The following is a 17,595-nucleotide window of genomic DNA, read 5'->3' on the forward strand; positions in this document are numbered from 1 at the left end:
ATAGCACTATTCACAATACCTAAAATGAAAAGAAAAAAACTAAATGTCTATCAACATGTGAATAAAGAAAATGCAGTATATACATATACACAATAGAATATTTTTCAGCCTTAAAAAAGAATGAAATCCTGGAACTTATGACAACGTGAATGAACTTGAAGTACAGTATCCTAAGTGAAATATGTCAGTCAAATTAGGACAAATACTGAGTTATTCCACTTATATGAGGCATCTAAAACAGTCAAACTCTAGAGTTCCCTAGTGGCTTAGCAGGTTAAGGATCCAGCATTGCCACTGCTGAGGCTTGGGTCACTGATGTGGTGTGGTTTGATCCCTCGAACTTCCACATGCCACAGGCGCAACCAAAAAACTAAACAAACAAATAAATAAAACATAGACTCAAAGAGTAGAATCATGGGGAGTTCCCATTGCGGCTCAGTGGTTCACAAATCCGACTAGGAACCATGAGGTTGCGGGTTCGATCCCTGGCCTCGCTCAGTGGGTTCAGAATCTAGTGTTGTTGTGAGCTGTGGTGTAGGTCACAGACGCAGCTCAGATCCCACATTGCTGTGGCTGTGGTGCAGGCTGGCAGCTACAGCTCCAATTAGACCCCTAGTCTGGGAATCTCCATATGCCATGGGTTCCACCCTAGAAAAGACCAAGAAAGGAGTAGAATGATGGCTGCCAACAGCTGGAGGAAGGAAGAAAAGGTAGAGTTGCTAATCAATGGTCATAAAGTCTTAACTACACAAGATGAGTAAGTTCTGGAGAGCTGCTGTACAACATCATGCCTACAGTCCACAGCACTGTATTACACACTTAAAATTCTATGAGGTTAGATCTCACGTTAAGTGTTCTTACCACGATAAAATAAATTTTTTTAAAAAGACAAAAGAAAAAGTTTTTCTATATACTATCAAAAACTATTGGAAATTGAAATGTTCAAAAATTACCATTGGCAACAGCATAATAATATGAAATATTTAGGGGAAATCTGATAAAAGATACAAAAAATCTGTACAAAGGCAACTACAAAATAGTGTTAAGACAAATAAAAGGAGACTTAAATAAACAGATATGTTGCTTATGGTTTGAAGGACATACTACTATACTGAATGTCAATTTTCCCTAAATTGATCTATAGTTTCAACACAATCCTAATCAAAATCCCAAAAGGCTTTCTTGTAAAAATTGATAAGGTGGTGCTAAAATTCATATGGAAATGCAAAGAACCAAGAATAGTTAAAACATCTCTGAAAAAAAAAAAGAGTAAAAATTGGAGGGAGAGCTACCTGATTTCAAGAATTATTATAATTAAAACAGTAAACAAAACAGCATGCTACTGGCATAAAGATAGACAAAGAGATAAATGGAACAGGATAGAGAATTCAGAAATACATCTACACATAAGAAGACAATTGAGTTTTAACAAAGTGTCAAAAGCAAAGCAGTAGTGCTGGAACAACTGGATAACAATATGCAAAAACAATTAACTTGTATCTAAAACTGATAAAATACCTCATACAAATTTTAACTCAAAATTGATAAAACCTAACTGTATCTAAAACTATAAATTTCTAGGAGAAAACATAGGAGAGAAATCTTTGTGATACTGAGCTAGGCAAAGATTTCTTAGATATGACACAAAAAGCACAATTCAGAAAAGAACAGACAGACAAATCAAATTTTAAAATACGTGTTCTTCAAAAGACACTACTAAGAGAATGAAAAGACAAGTCACAGACTGGGAGAAAATCTAGGCAAAGCATATATCTGATTAAGAACTTATATCCAGAATATACAAAGAACTCTCAAAATTCAACAATAAGACGAACAACTCAAAAAGGAGCAAATTATATGAACAGACCCTTCACCAAACAAGATAGACATATGACAAATAAACATATCAATATTCTCCACATCACTAGGACAGCCAAAATTTTTAAAATTGACCATACCAAAAATTGGCAAAGATGGGAAGGAACTGGAACTCTCATACTTTGCTGGTAGGAATGTACAAATGAGTGGTACAACCACTTCAGAAAACAGAAACTATTTTTTTTTGTCTTTTTTTTTGTTGTTGTTGTTGTTATTGTTGCTATTTCTTGGGCCGCTCCCACGGCATATGGAGGTTCCCAGGCTAGGGGTTGAATCGGAACTGTAGCCACCGGCCTACGCCAGAGCCACAGCAACGCAGGATCGGAGCCGCGTCTGCAACCTACATCACAGCTCACGGCAACGCCGGATGGTCAACCCACTGAGCAAGGGCAGGGACCGAACCCGCAACCTCATGGTTCCTAGTCGGATTCGTTAACCACTGCGCCACGACGGGAACTCCAGAAAACAGAAACTATTTTTAAAACTATTTTAGAAAACAATTTCAGTTTTAGAAAATATGAAAAATTAAACATATACCTATCACCTGATTCTCCCACCTTATTCCTACATATTTAACCAAGAGAAAAGGAAATATATGTCCATACAATTTTCATAGCAGCTTTATCTGTAATAGCCAAGAACTGATGCAGAATTCTAAGATGGTTCCAAGATTCCCAGCCCCTGGTATACATGAATCTACCTTTTCCTAGATATTAAAAAAGGACTAATCTAGGTACTACTATGAAAAGATTTTGTAGCTGTTATGAAAGTTCCCAATCAGTTGAGCTTAAGATAAGGATTATTAAGATTTGAATGGGCCTGACCTAATCACTTGAGTCCCTTAAATCTAGGTCTAGAGGTCAGACTGGTATATCAGGGATTTGAAACATGAGGAAGATTTACGCATGAAAGTTCTCTGCTACTGGCTTGAAGACGGAGGGCGCCATGTGACAAAGAGTGAAGGCAGCCTATGGCAGCTGAGAGCAGCCCTGGACAGACAGCAAGAAAACAGGGACCAACAGTTCTACAACTAGAAGGAACTAAAGCCAGTCAACAACCTAAATGAGGTAGGAGGTGGATTTCTCCTTAGAGCCACTAAAAAGGAATGCAGCCTCCTTGCACTGATTTTAATGACACCTTGCTTTCACCCTTATAATACTGTAATTAGAGGAATCGGGCCACACTGTGCCTTGATTTATGCCCTACATAACTAAAAACTAATAAATGGGTGTTGTTTTAAGCAGCTAAGATTGTAGTAAGTTTTTAGGCAGCAATGAAAACTACTACAAATTGGAAACAACTTCAGTGATCATCAACAGATAAATGAATAAACAAATTGTAAAACATTCATACAATGTAAACCTCTTAGCAATAAAGAGAAATAAACTACTGATACCTGCAGTAAGAATAGATTCTTAAAAATCCTTCTAAGAGAAAGAAGCTTCCCCAAAATAAAAAGCTTCATGCTATATGACCCCACTTCATAAAATTCTAGAAAATGCAAATTAATCTATAGTGACAGAAAGAAGAAGGGTGGTTACTTGGATGGGGGACAGGAAGGGTGGGAATGGGGAATTACAAAAGGGTACACAAAAACATTTGGGGGTAATGCATAGGCTCATTATCTTGATTGTGATGTGTATTTATCCATGTCAAAACTTTGTTAAAAATAGGAGTTCCCATCGTGGCGCAGCAGAAACAAATCTGACTAGGAACCACGAGGTTGTGGGTTTGATCCCTGGCTTTGCTCAGTGGGTTAAGGATCCAGCGTTGCAGTGAGCTGTGGTGTAGGTTGCAGATGCGGCTCGGATCCTGAGTTGCTGTGGCTCTGACGTAGGCCAGGGGCTACAGCTCCAATTTGACCCCTAGCCTGGGAACCTCCGTATGCTGCAGGTGTGGCTCTAAAAAGACAAAAGACAAAAAAAATTAAAAAAAAAAAAGGTGTTAAAAATATATTTCAATTATTCCTCAAGAAGTATTATTTTATTTTATTTACTTTGTTGTCTCTTTAGGGCCATGCCTGCATATATGGAAGTTCCCAGGCTAGGGGTCCAATACGAGATCCAGCTGGGGGCCTACCCACAGCCACAGCAGTGCCAGATCCTTAACCCACTGAGCAAGGCCAGGGATCAAACCTGTGTGCTCATGGATGGTAGTCAGATTCATTACTGTGCCATGATGGGAACTCCAAGAAGTTTTTTAAAATAAAAATTATAGTAAATATTTCTTCTTTTTGGGCCACCCTGCTGCATATGGAGTTACCAGGCCAGGGATCAGATCCAAGCTATAGTTGTGACCTTATGTCACACACAGCTATGGCAATGCTGGATCCTTTAACTCACTGTGCTAGGCCAGAGATTGAACCTGTGTCCTGGCACTGCAGAGACACCAGTGATCCCATTGCACCACAGTGGGAACTCCATAAATTATAATATTTTTAAAGAAGAGATGAAAGAGATAATTTGAACACAATAAAAAAGAAATTAAATGCTACATGTCAAAAAATAAATAAATAGAAGAGCAGGAGGGGTTTTTTTGTTAGTTTTTAGAACCATTTAAATTCTACAATGAAATATGGATCTGAAACCTTGCTAAAGATATTATAGTTGACCCTCATTATTTGTTGATTCTCTATCTGTGAATTCATCTACACACTAAAATGTATCTGTAACCCCAAAATCAATAACCACAGGGTTTTGCACTTGTTTACAAAGATGCGTATCACAAGAGTGGTGAAAATTTTGAGTTGAAGTGCATATTTTTACCTGAGGTCAAACAAGGCAACAGTCTGTCTTTTTGTTGTAGCTCTCATACTATAAACAACATCTTTTTTGTGATCTATACTGCACCACAATTTTTTTTCTTTTTGTTGGTGATTTCTTCATTTAAAATGGTTCCCAAGCAGAGTTCCTGCTGTGGCTCAGTGGTAACAAACCCAACTAGTATCCATGAGGACGTGGGTTCAATCTGTGGCCTCACTCAGTGAGTTAAGGATCTGTGGTGTAGGCTGGCGGCTACAGCTCTGATTCGACCCCTAGCCTTGTAACTTCCATATGCTGTGGGTGAGGCTCTAAAAGACAAAAAAAAAAAAAAAAAAAAAAAAAAAAATTAATTAAAAAATAAAATAAAATGGTTCCCAAACATAATGCAGAACACCATCTAGTGTTCCTAAGTGCAAATGTGGCTGTGATATGCTTTAAGGAGGTAATGTGGGTGCTAGATAGATTTCATTTGAGTATGCACTGTAGTGCTGCTGCTGGCTGTGAGTTCAATGTTAATGAATCAGCATGATACCTTATGAAGTGTCTTTAAAGAAAAGCACACACAAGGAGTATAATATAGTAACTGTTCGATGAAAATGTTGTAAACAGAGGCTTCCAGGAACTTAACCCTATATTTTCCCCTAGGAACAATGTTTAAATATTTGTTAATTCAGTGTTCACCACACATAACTACCATGAATAATGAGAATTCTATTCTCAATGATGTATATATCTAGGTCTTATAGTCAGTTTTCAATTCTGTCTACTATCCTTAACTTCAGATTACCTCTGTCCATTTCATGCTTTAGATTTGAATTTTCTCCCACTTACAAACATTTTTAAATGTTATAAACCTAATAGTTACAGGAATTGCATAAAATTCCAATCTTATATAAAAGAAGATGATATACCAATTTTCCTTCTTAAATTTGCTTTTAAATAACCTGGTTCAGTAGTTGCATGAATTGACAAGAAATATTATTGTATTTGCTATAAAAACTTTATTGGATATGCATTTTGCCATATCATTAGTCTCTTAATAAAATCCTATGTGAGGAGTTCCCATCGTGGCGCAGTGGTTAACGAATCCGACTAGGAACCATGAGGTTGCGGGTTCGGTCCCTGCCCTTGCTCAGTGGGTTAACGATCCGGCGTTGCCGTGAGCTGTGGTGTAGGTTGCAGACGCGGCTCCGATCCTGCGTTGCTGTGCCTCTGGTGTAGGCCGGTGGCTACAGCTCCGATTGGACCCCTAGCCTGGGAACCTCCATACGCCGCGGGAGCGGCCCAAGAAATAGCAACAACAACAACAACAAAAGACAAAAAGACAAAAGACAAAAAAAAAAAAAAATCCTATGTGAAAAACTAAAAAAATTTTTCAAATGCAATAAAAGCAAAAATAAACAAGTGGGATTACATCAAACCAAAAAAGCTCTCTCTGCACAGCAAAGGAAATCATCAACAAAATGAAAAAGCATCCTACTGAAAGGGAGAATATGTTTGCAAATATGATAGGGGGTTAATATCCAAAATATATAGAGAATCTGTACAAATCAACAGCAAAAAACAAACAATTTAATTAAAAATGGGCCAAGGATCTGAAGGATGGCTAACTGGTACATGAAAAGGTGCTCAATCGCTAATCATCATGGAAATACAAATCAAAACTCCATTGGGGCTATCACCTCACGCTTATCAGAATGGCTATAATCAAAAAGAAGAAATAAGTGTTGGTGAGGATGTGGAGAAAAAGGATCCCTGTGCACTGTTGGTGGGAATGTAAACTGGTGCAGCCATTGTGATAAACAATATAGAAATCCCTTTAAAAATTAAAAATAGGAGTTCTCGTCATGGCACAGTGGAAATGAATCTGAATAGGAACTATGAGGTTGCAGGTTCAATCCCTGGCCTCGCTCAGTGGGTTAAGTATCTAGCATTGCGTTGCTGTGGCTGTGGCGTAGGCTGGCAGCCATAGCTCCGATTAGACCCCTAGCCTGGGAATCTCCATATGCAATGGGTGTGGCCCTAAAAAGACCAAATAAATAAATAGTAAAAATTAAAAATAGAACTGTCATACGATCCAGCTATTCCACTTCTGGGTATTATCCAAAGGAAACAAAAACAGTATCTCTAAAAGATATATGCACCTCTCTGTTCACTGCAGCAGTTTACAGTAGCCAAGACACAGACGCAACTTAAGTGTCCATCAGTGAAAAAAGGGGTAAAAAAAATGTGTGTGGGGGGTGTGTGTGTGTGTATATATATTTATATTTATTTATATATATTTATATGCACACACACAGTGGAATATTATTCAGCCATAAAACAAAGAAATCTTGACATTCGTGACAACTTAATCACAAATGGCTTACAAAGTGTAGTAAGTCAGACAAAGACAAATACCATATAATCTCATTTATATGTGAAATCTAAAGAAAACAAAAGCTTCTCCCAAGACAACAGAAATAAGAGCAAAAATAAACCAATGGGACCTAATCAAACTGATAAGCTTTTGCACAGCAAAGGAAACCATGAAAAAAACCAAAAAGACAACTTACAGAATGGGAGAAAATAATTTCAAATGATGCAACAGATAAGGGCTTGATCGATCTCTAAGACATACAAGCAACTTATACAACTCAACAGCAAAAAAGCCAACTACCCAATGGAAAAATGGGCAAAAGACTTGAATAGGGGAGTTCCTGTCGTGGTGCAGTGGTTAACGAATCCAACTAGGAACCATGAGGTTACAGGTTCGATCCCTGCCCTTGCTCAGTGGATTAAGGATCTGGCATTGCAGTGAGCTGTGGTGTGGGTTGCAGACACGTCTTGGATCTCCCGTTGCTGTGGTTCTGGCGTAGGCCGGTGGCTACAGCTCCGATTAGACCCCTAGCCTGGGAACCTCCATATGCCGCGGGAGTGGCCCAAGAAATGGCAAAAAGAAAAAAAAAAAAAAAAAAAAAAGAAAAAAGACTTGAATAGACGATTCTCCAAGGAAAATATAGATGGCCAACAAGCACATGAAAAAATGCTCAACATCCCTAATTATTAGAGAAATGCAAATCAAAACTACCATGAGATACCACCTCAAACCAGCCAGAATGGCCATCATTAGTAAGTCCACAAATAACAAGTGCTGGAGGGGCTGTGGAGAAAAGGGAACCCTCCTGCACTGTTGGTGGGAATGTAAACTGGTATAGCCACTATGGAGAACAGTTTGGAGATACCTTAGAAATCTATACATGGAACTTCCATATGACCCTGCAATCCCACTCTTGGGCATATATCCAGACAAAACTTTCCTTGAAAAAGACACATGCACCCTCATGCTCAATGCAACACTATTCACAATAGCCAAGACATGGAAACAACCCAAGTATCCATTGACAGATGACTGGATTTGGAAGATGTGGTATATATACACAATGGAATACTACTCAGCCATAAAAAAGAACAAAATAATGCCATTTGCAGCAACATGGATGGAACTAGAGACTCTCATCTTGAGTGAAATCAGTCAGAAAGAGAAAGATAAATACCATATGATATCACTTACAACTGGAATCTAATATAAGGCACAAATGAAACTTTCCACAGAAAAGAAAATCATGGACTTGGAGAATGGACTTGTGGCTGCCCCGGGGGAGAGGGAGGGAGTGGGAGGGATTGGGAGCTTGGGGTTAATGGATACAAACTATTGCTCTTGGAATGGATTTACAATGAGATCCTGCTGTGTAGCATTGAGAACTATGTCTAGATACTTACATCACAACACAACAATGGGAGGAAAAAATATGTATACATGTATGTGTAACTTGGTCCCCATGCTGTAGAGTGGGGAAAAGAAAGAAAGAAAGAAAGAAAGAAAGAAAGAAAGAAAGAAAGAAAGAAAGAAAGAAAGAAAGAAAGAAAGAAAGAAAGAAAATAAAGAAAACAAAAGCAAAAACTGGAACCCATAATACAGAGAATAGATAGGTGGTTGCCAGAAGTAGAGAGTGGGTGAAATGGATGAAGGTGGTCAAAACGTACAAACCTCCAATTATAAAATGAGTCTGGAAATATAATACACAGCATGGTGACTACAGTTAATTATATTGTCTTATATTATTTGAACATTACTGAGAGTAAATCTTAAAGGTTCTGATCATAAGAAAGAAAAAAATCTATACCAAAAAAAGAAAAAAAAATCTTTTCATCAAGGAGAATAATGCAGTTGAGCATGTTTCCTTTCACATTTTGTTTTCTAGGAAGCTCACAGTTAAATTTTAGGTTAAATATAGTTAATATGAATATTGCCTATTTTAAAAAATATTTTGCCAATTCTGAATCTTTATTTCTTATTTCTATTATGTTACTGAATGTGTTCTTGCTCTAAGACTTTGTTGTAAATTGTGTTGCATTCCTGACATAAAGACCAGTACACAACTGAAAGCTAATGTCCTAGACTTACCATCAGGAAAAAAGAGTTAAGAGTTAACTATTAAATATGTCAAACATTTCTACTTGTGAAAAATGCTACCCATTTTCAAATGGATAGTACTAATTTTATTCATTATAGACGTAACTTTACATGGGGTGGGTAAATTTTATCACTAGCTCATCCTGCAGTGTCTATCTGGACATGATATTAAAAATTAGATGGGCAGGAGTTTCCATCATGGCTCAGTAGTTAACGAATCTGACTAGCATCCATGAGGACACAGGGGTGATCCCTGGCCTTGCTCAGTGGGTTAAGGACCCAGCATTGCCATGAGCCTCTGGTGTAGGTCGTAGATGTGGCTCAGATCCTGCATTGCTGTCACTGTGGTGTAGGCTGGCAGCTATAGTTCTGATTCAACCCCTAGCCTGGGAACTTCCATATGCCATGGGTGTGGTCCTCAAAAACAAAAACAAAAACAAAAAAATAGATGGGTAGAAACTATATGCAAATCTTTAATGATTAATGCAAAATTATAACAATTCTTCAGAAAAAAGTTCAGGCCAAAATAATATATTCCATATTCAATGACAAAAACAACAGCAACAAATCAAAAATACAAATAAAAACCCCTTGCTACTTGAATACAGAAGAAAACATAGTCATCACTGCAGATAACCTTGGGATTCATCCGTTTTTGAAGGGGGAAAAGAACCAGACTTCAAAGCAGAATTTCTGAGATAAATTCTGATTCTGCCTCTTGATATCTACTGCAGGGGTGGGGTTGGATGCCTATAGGTTGAAAAGATTAAATTAGCTAATAAAATGAAAAACATTTTAAAAGCTGGAAAAAGTTATCAACTGTGTTATTAATTTGGTGAGTAAAAGTCAACCTCCTTAATTTTCAAAACAGATTATACACTTTTATTATGTATATATCAAACACACATAAAACATATGGATTTTCCTTCAATAAATAATAAATTAGTCTGTATCCTCATCAGACAGCTTTGACTAATATCTAGCTGCTCATAAAGTCAGTGCAAACAAATGAAATAGTATGGTTATAATAACCAAATATTACTTATAGTCTAATAATGACACTATGAGAACATATATCTAAGCCAAAACAGGTTAATATTTCTACAGAAACATCTTTAATTTCATGCTATATTTTAACATTTTGTCTTTCTCTTTTAGAAAGGATATAATACACAAATGATTACATGGGGAGTAATCATCTATACATTAACTATATTATCTAAGTGTTCCTTACATAAGAATTCTATGACAAATTTCTTATTTTTATTTTTTATTGAAGTATAGATGATTTATAATACTGTGTTTCAGGTATGCAGCATTGTGATTGTTTTATATATATATATATGTGTATTTTTTTTCTTTCAGATTATTTTCCATTATAGGTTATATAAGATATTGAATATATTTAGTTCTTTATATTACAGTAAATCATTGCTGCTTATCTATTTTATGTATACTACTATACATAAAATACTTATAATTTATCCTTCCCCCACTCCTTTTCCTCTTTGGTAACCATAAAAAAAGTTTATTTTCTATGAGTCTGTTTCTGTTTTGTATATAGATTCATTTGTACAATTTTTTAGATTCCACATATGTCATATCATAGGACTATCTTTGTCTGATTTATTTCACTTAGTATGATATTCTCTAGGTCCATCAGGTTATTGCAAATTGCAAATGGTTACTTCATTTTTTTTGGCTGAGTAATATTCCAGTGTGGGCAGAAATATACATGTATATATTTATATACATATCACTTCTACATACTACTTTTATATATATATATCACTTCTCTTTTTTCGGCTGCACCTGTGGCATATGGAAGTTCCTGGGCCAGGAACTGAACCCAGGCAACAGCTGCAGCAGTGCTGGTTCTTTAACCCACTGTACCACGGAGAACTTCCAATATCACTTCTTCTTAAACCAATCATCTGCTAATGGGAACCTGGATGGTTTCCACGTCTTTGCTATAGAGCTGCTACTAACACTGGGGTGCATGTATCTTTTTGAAGTAGAATTTTCATCTTTTCTGGATATGTGCCCAGGATTGGGTCTGCTGAATCATATCGGTAGGTATACTTTTGTTTTTTAAGGAAACTCCATACTGTTTTCCATAGTTCCAATTTACATTCCCACCAACAGCATAGGAGGGTTCACTTTTCTCCATACCATCTCCAGAATTTATTTGTAGACTTTGTGATGATAGTCTGATAGATGTGAGGTGATACTTCACTGTGATTTTTATTTGCATTTCTCTAATAATTAGTGATGTTGAGCATCTTTTCATGCGTCTGTAGGCCTTCCGTATGCCTTCCTTGAAGAAATGTCTATTTAGGTCTTCTGCCCATTACTTGATTAGGTTATTCATTGAGTTCTTTGAGCTTTATGTATATTTTGGATATTAACATCCTGTGTTTCACATAATTTGCAAGCATTTTCTCCTATTTGTAGGCTGCCTTCATTTTGTTGATAGCTTCCTTTGCCATGCAAAAGCTTTTAAGTTTGATTAGATCCCATTTATTTTTGCTTTTATTTCTTTTGCCTTAGGACGCTGATGTAAGAAAATATTGCTATGACTTATGTATGAGAATGTTTTGCCTATGTTCTCTTCTAGGACTCTTATGATGCTGTGTCTCATATTTAGGTCTTTAATCCATTTTCAGTTTATTTTTTTATTTGGTGTGAGGGAATGTTCTAATTTCATTGATTTACATGTGCCTGTCCAGCTTTCCCAACATCATTTGCTGAAGAGATTATCTTTTCTCCATTGTATATTCTTGACTCCTTTATTGCGGATTAAGTGTGTGGGTTTATTTCTGGGCTCTCTATTCTGCTCCATTGATCTGTATGTCTGTTTTTGTGCCAATACCCTGCTATTCTGATTACTGCAGCTTTGTCCTATCTGAAGCCTGGAAAGGTGATGCCTCTAGCTTTATTCTTTTTCCTCAGGATTTCTCTGTCAATTCTAGGTCTTTTGCGGTTCCACAAAATTTTAGGATTATCTGTTCTAGTTCTGTGAAAAATGTCATAGGTATTTTGATAGGGATAACATTGAATCTGTGGATTGCTTTGGGTAGCATGGCCATTTTAACAATATTAATTTCCTAATCAAAGAGCATGGGATATCTTTCCATTTTTGAAACATCTTCAATTTCCTTTATCAATGTCGTATAATTTTCAGCATATACGTCTTTCCTCTTCTTTGTACATTCCTAGGGGTTTTTTGATGCAATTTTAACACAAGTTTGTTTTTCAGCTTTCTCTTTTGGATATTTCATTGTTAGTGTGAAGAAATGTCACAAATTTCTGTATATCAATCTTATATCCTGTTACCTTGCTGAATTCATTTATTACTTCTAATAACTTTGGGGAGTAGACTTTGCAGGTTCTTTCTAGAGAGCATCATGCCATCTGCAAACAGTGACAGTTCTACCTCTTCCCTTCCAATCTGGATATTTATTTATTTTTCTTATCTGACTGCTGTTACCAGGACTTCCAATAACATGTTGAATAGAAGAGGTGAGAGTAGGCATCCCTGTCTTGTTCCTGAATTTAGCAGGAAAGCTTTCAGCTTTTCACCATTGAATACTATGTTGGCAGAGGGTTTGTTGTAAATGTATTGTATTAAGAGATATGTTCCCTCTATATCCACTTCGGTGGGAGTTTTTTTAAATCATGAATAGACACTGAATTTTGTCGAATGTTTTTTGTCTACTGACATGGTTTTTATCTTTCCTTTTGTTAATGTGGTGCATCACATTGATAGATTTGTGTGCATTGAACCATCCTTGCACTTCCAGAATGAATCCAACTTCATGAATCCAACATGAAGGATCATGGTGTACAATCCTTTTTATTTATTGTTGGATTCAGTTTGCTAATATTTTTCTGAGGATTTTTGCATTTACATTCATCACAGATATTGGTCTGTAATTTTCTTTTCTAGTAGTGTCTTTTGTCTGGTTTTGGTATCAGAGTGATGGTGGCTTTATCCAGTCCTGGACTTTTATTCGCAAGGAGTTTTTTTTTAATCACAGGTTCTATTTTGCTGCTAGTGTTTCTTCTTAACACAGTTTTGGCAGACTGTATGTTTCTGGAAACTTGTCCATTTTTTCTAGGTTGTCCAATTGGTTGGTATAAAACTGTTCATAGTATTCGCTTATGATTTATTTTTTGTATTTCTGTGGTATTGGTTATTATTTCTCCTCTTTCATTTCATATTTTATTTGGTTCCTCTCATTCTTTGCAGAGGTTTATGATAAACTTTTAGAATTCAACATCAAGAAAGAGTCCTTTTAGACCAACTGACATTTTCACTTTTCTGATATAAGAATTATATACCCAGTGTTTCTTTGCCTTGAATATAAAACAGTTCAGACTAAAATTCATGCTTGATTACGGGAATTACGTTAACTAAAATGTAAAAATTTTGTCTTTATTTCTCCTTCTAATTCTTATCTTTTATATCTTTATCAGTTCTATTATATGACTTTTACTGAAAACTACTTTAAATATTTTCTGAAAGTTAGTTCTACAGTTTTTAAATTCACTAGAACTCTCTTAGTACTTCAAAGAATATGGCCCCATGTTATTACCTCTGTGTCCCTGGGCACTTTTAAATGTATCCTTTTCTTTCAGTATAGTACACAACAGGGATTGAACTATGATTTATTTATATTACCATTTGAAGAACCACTGGTATACAATGGGAACATGATTCATTTATTCCACCATCATTTATTGAGCATCTTCCATTCTGAAACCAGTAATACTTTGAGGAACAAGATGAGGGTCCTGGGACTCATATTTTAGTAGAAGAGAACAAATAATAAATATATAAGCAAGTAAGATACTTTCAGAGAGTAATAAAAGTCTTGAAAAAATCACCTTATGACCAAGTGGAGGCTGGAAAAGTACCCCAAGATAATACGTATTTTCATACTATCATCCATAAAAAGATTTAAATTATCAATTTGAAAGGGATATTGCCTATATTTATTACCGATTCAATCAATATGGCCACTTTTTACAAAACAATGCTAAGGAGTCTTGTTTAAGGATTTAGAAGTAGAAGGCGTTGAACATTGTATTATTAGAGCATCAAAATAATACAAGCAGTTTTGTTATTTAAGCTCATTATACAAATACAAGAAGAGTCTACTGCCTTTCACTAAGGCAGTCCTCTAATTTTAATCTCTAAAGTTTACTCTGCATTTTTCTAAATTCTCTTTATTGTAAACTTTCTTCCAAAAAATGAACATATCGAAGCCAAAGATAAGCATATATTACTGGTTAGGATGAGTACTTAAGTATTAGTTTCCCTGACTTGAATTAGATAGGTGTGATACCATTGAAGTTATTGTTTTCTCTTCTTCATGAGGTTGCAGCATCCTCTGGTGGGCATTAATTTATTTAATAGCTTTTGAGAAAATCTTTTATAATTTTTGATAAATAGTTTTATGACATTTGGCACAGGAATAAAATATATAGCACTTCATTATTTTCATTAACTTCTCAAAGTGTTGTTAGTGCTTATCAAATTCAAACAAATATCTGAGAGATATGCAAATATACCGATACTACTACTAATAAATAGTAATGTATTATTCTGGAAAGTCTTCAATTGAATTTTGAGGAGAAAACAAATTCCTCATGCAATTTAAATTCTCTAATTGTGCGTATCCCTTTGTATAGTTTGACTTCTTTTCCATGTACATTTATTATCTATTCAAAACACTAAAAAGCACCACTAAAAAGGTAAAATAAGTTATTTAAATATAATTTTTTATCCAAAGGGACAAAAATTTGCTTCTAATGAGTGATGTAAAATTGATGATACAGGAGTTCCCATCGTGGCACAGTGGTTAACGAATCTGACTAGGAACCATGAGGTTGCGGGTTCAATCCCTGTCCTTGATCAGTGGGTTAACGATCCGGCATTGCCGTGAGCTGTGGGTGGGTTGCAGACATAGCTCGGATCCCGCATTGCTGTGGCTCTGGCGTAGGCTGGTGGCTACAGCTCCAATTCGATCCCTAGCCTGGGAACCTCTATATGCCACAGTTCAAGAAAAGGCAAAAAGACAAAAAAAAAAATTGATTATACAAAACAGCCAAGATTCTATGTTTTTATAGGATGATTTACAACTCAATCTCATAAACTGGTATTGATAATCTATAACAGAACATATAAGAAAAAGCTGGAGATTAGTGCTTTTTCATTTCTGAACTCTATTCCCTTCTAGTTATGGATGATGATGCTTTCCAGGAGAGCCTGTAAGAAGGAAAAGGGTCTCAAAAGAACAAAGACAAAATTCTGATGGGGGATTAACTAGAAACTCATCTCAAAGCCAATAGAGTATATTACACATGGCTGACATAACATAGCTGCTTATAACAAAAAACTGAGGAGAAGGTAGGACTTAAGTCAGAACTTAATGGATGCATAAGCTAAGAGTAACAATAAACAAGGGACTCAAATGCTTATAAATCAAGAGGCAGACTCAAATTCTACTAGAGGAGCAATTACCACTGCTGTCTGGGCACAGAGAACAAAACTACAAGTACAAGATAAATGCTTAGCCAGTTTAGAAGAAAGTCTCAAGGGCATTCTTTTTTTTTTAAATTGAAGTATAGTTGACATACAATATCATATTAGTTTCAGGTAAACAGCATAGTGATTTAAAATTTATACACTCTGAATTTATCATTACAGTAAGCCTAGTAACCATCTATTACCATACAAAGGTGTTGCAATATTATTCACTATATTCTCTATGCTGTCCATTACATCCCTGTGAGCTATTTATTTAAAACTGGAAGTTTGTACCTCTTAATCTCCTGCACCTATTTCCCCCAACCCCCTCACCCCTCTCCCTTCTGGTGACCACAAGTTTGTGCCTATATGTCTGTTTTTTCTTGTTTGTTAATTTGTTTTCTTTTTTAGATTCTACATATAAGTGAAATCATAAAATCATATCATATCTGACTTTCTGACTTATATATCACTTAGCATAATACCATCTAGGTCCATCCATGTTGTTGCAAATGACAAGATTTCATTCTTTTTATGGCTGAGTAATATTCCATTACATACATATGTGTGTGTGATGTGTGTGTATTTTATATGTGCGTGTGTGTGTGTATATCTCCACATATCTTAATCCATTCATTTATTAATGGACACTCAGTTTGCTTCTATCTTGGCTATTACATATAATAAACATATGGGTCCACAAATAATGAACAGACGAATCCATATGGCTTTTTGAGTTAGTTTTTCATTTTCTTAACCAGGATATTTTTATTTTACTTTTAGTATCTCTTGAATGGGATTTTCAAGCTTATAGATCTCTCCTATCCTAAATTAACACTTTAAGACTGGTCCTCTGATTGCCACCTAATATGTGACTGTTTATTTCCTTGCAATGTCTACGGTAAACTGTTACTGAACTGACTGAACTCCACTTTTACAAAGCCATGAAATATTATCAAAGTACTACTCCTTTTTTTCCTACTCCTTACTAATCCTGATAAGAAATATGCAATTATGGGAGTTCCCGTCGTGGCGCAGTGGTTAACGAATCCAATTAGGAACCATGAGGTTACAGGTTCGGTCCCTGACCTTGCTCAGTGGGTTAACGATCCAGCGTTGCCATGAGCTGTGGTGTAGGTCACAGACACAGCTTGGATCCTGCGTTGCTGTGGCTCTGGCGTAGGCCCAGTGGCTACAGCTCCAATTGGACCCCTAGCCTGGAAACCTCCATATGCCACGGGAGCAGCCCAAGAAATAGCAAAAAGACAAAAAAAAATGCAATTATGTTATTATACTCATTATATATTATGAAATGATTAAACATATGATTATCAATTAATTTAACCTCCTCAAAACTGTAAAAGAACAAAAGGGGAAAAAATAAAGTAGACTAATCTATTCTACAACAGAAAATTTCGAATCTTAGAGAATCAGATCAATACCATTAGCAAGCCTTATTGCAAGCAACCTTATAGATGTGTTTGTATATATTAAATATTTTACATAATTCTGTTCATTAAAATACATAGGTGAAAGATTTACATATATTCACTGTTATAATATAGTTTTCATAAAGACTGTTTCAACCTAGTTTTGAGGCCTTGACTAGAGGCTGGTCGGATCCCTTTCTTGAGGAGCCAATTATATTCATACTTTCAACCACTTCCCTTACAGGACTCTCACATTTCCAAAGTACCAGACAACCAAGAATAGTCCCTGTGTTTCAAAACCTGAAGTAATTATTCAAACCAGCCCATCCTAGGTCTGCTTAGTCTGATTCATCGTATTCCTTCCCACAGAAACCAAAACGGAGGCACTTGCGTATTGTTCTCCACTCTCCCTCTGCCTCATGCCCTGCCCTGGTGCTCCCCTTGAATGGGCCTGTATGCCATATTTCTTCTTTCCAGGGAGTTCTGAGTATAATAAACTTTAAAACTCTTCCTGGTTTATCTCTTTTGATCTGC

At 36.0% G+C, this 17,595-nt stretch overlaps 1 long non-coding RNA gene across 1 annotated transcript in view; it reads right to left on the reverse strand.

Annotated features, from left to right (window-relative positions):
• The window catches only part of C6H1orf185, a 113,448-nt gene that overhangs the window by 50,560 nt on the left and 45,293 nt on the right, over positions 1-17,595 (reverse strand). The window lies entirely within an intron of this gene.

The sequence above is a fragment of the Sus scrofa genome, chromosome 6, assembly GCF_000003025.6.
Source record: "Sus scrofa isolate TJ Tabasco breed Duroc chromosome 6, Sscrofa11.1, whole genome shotgun sequence".
Classification (NCBI taxonomy): Eukaryota; Metazoa; Chordata; class Mammalia; order Artiodactyla; family Suidae; genus Sus; species Sus scrofa.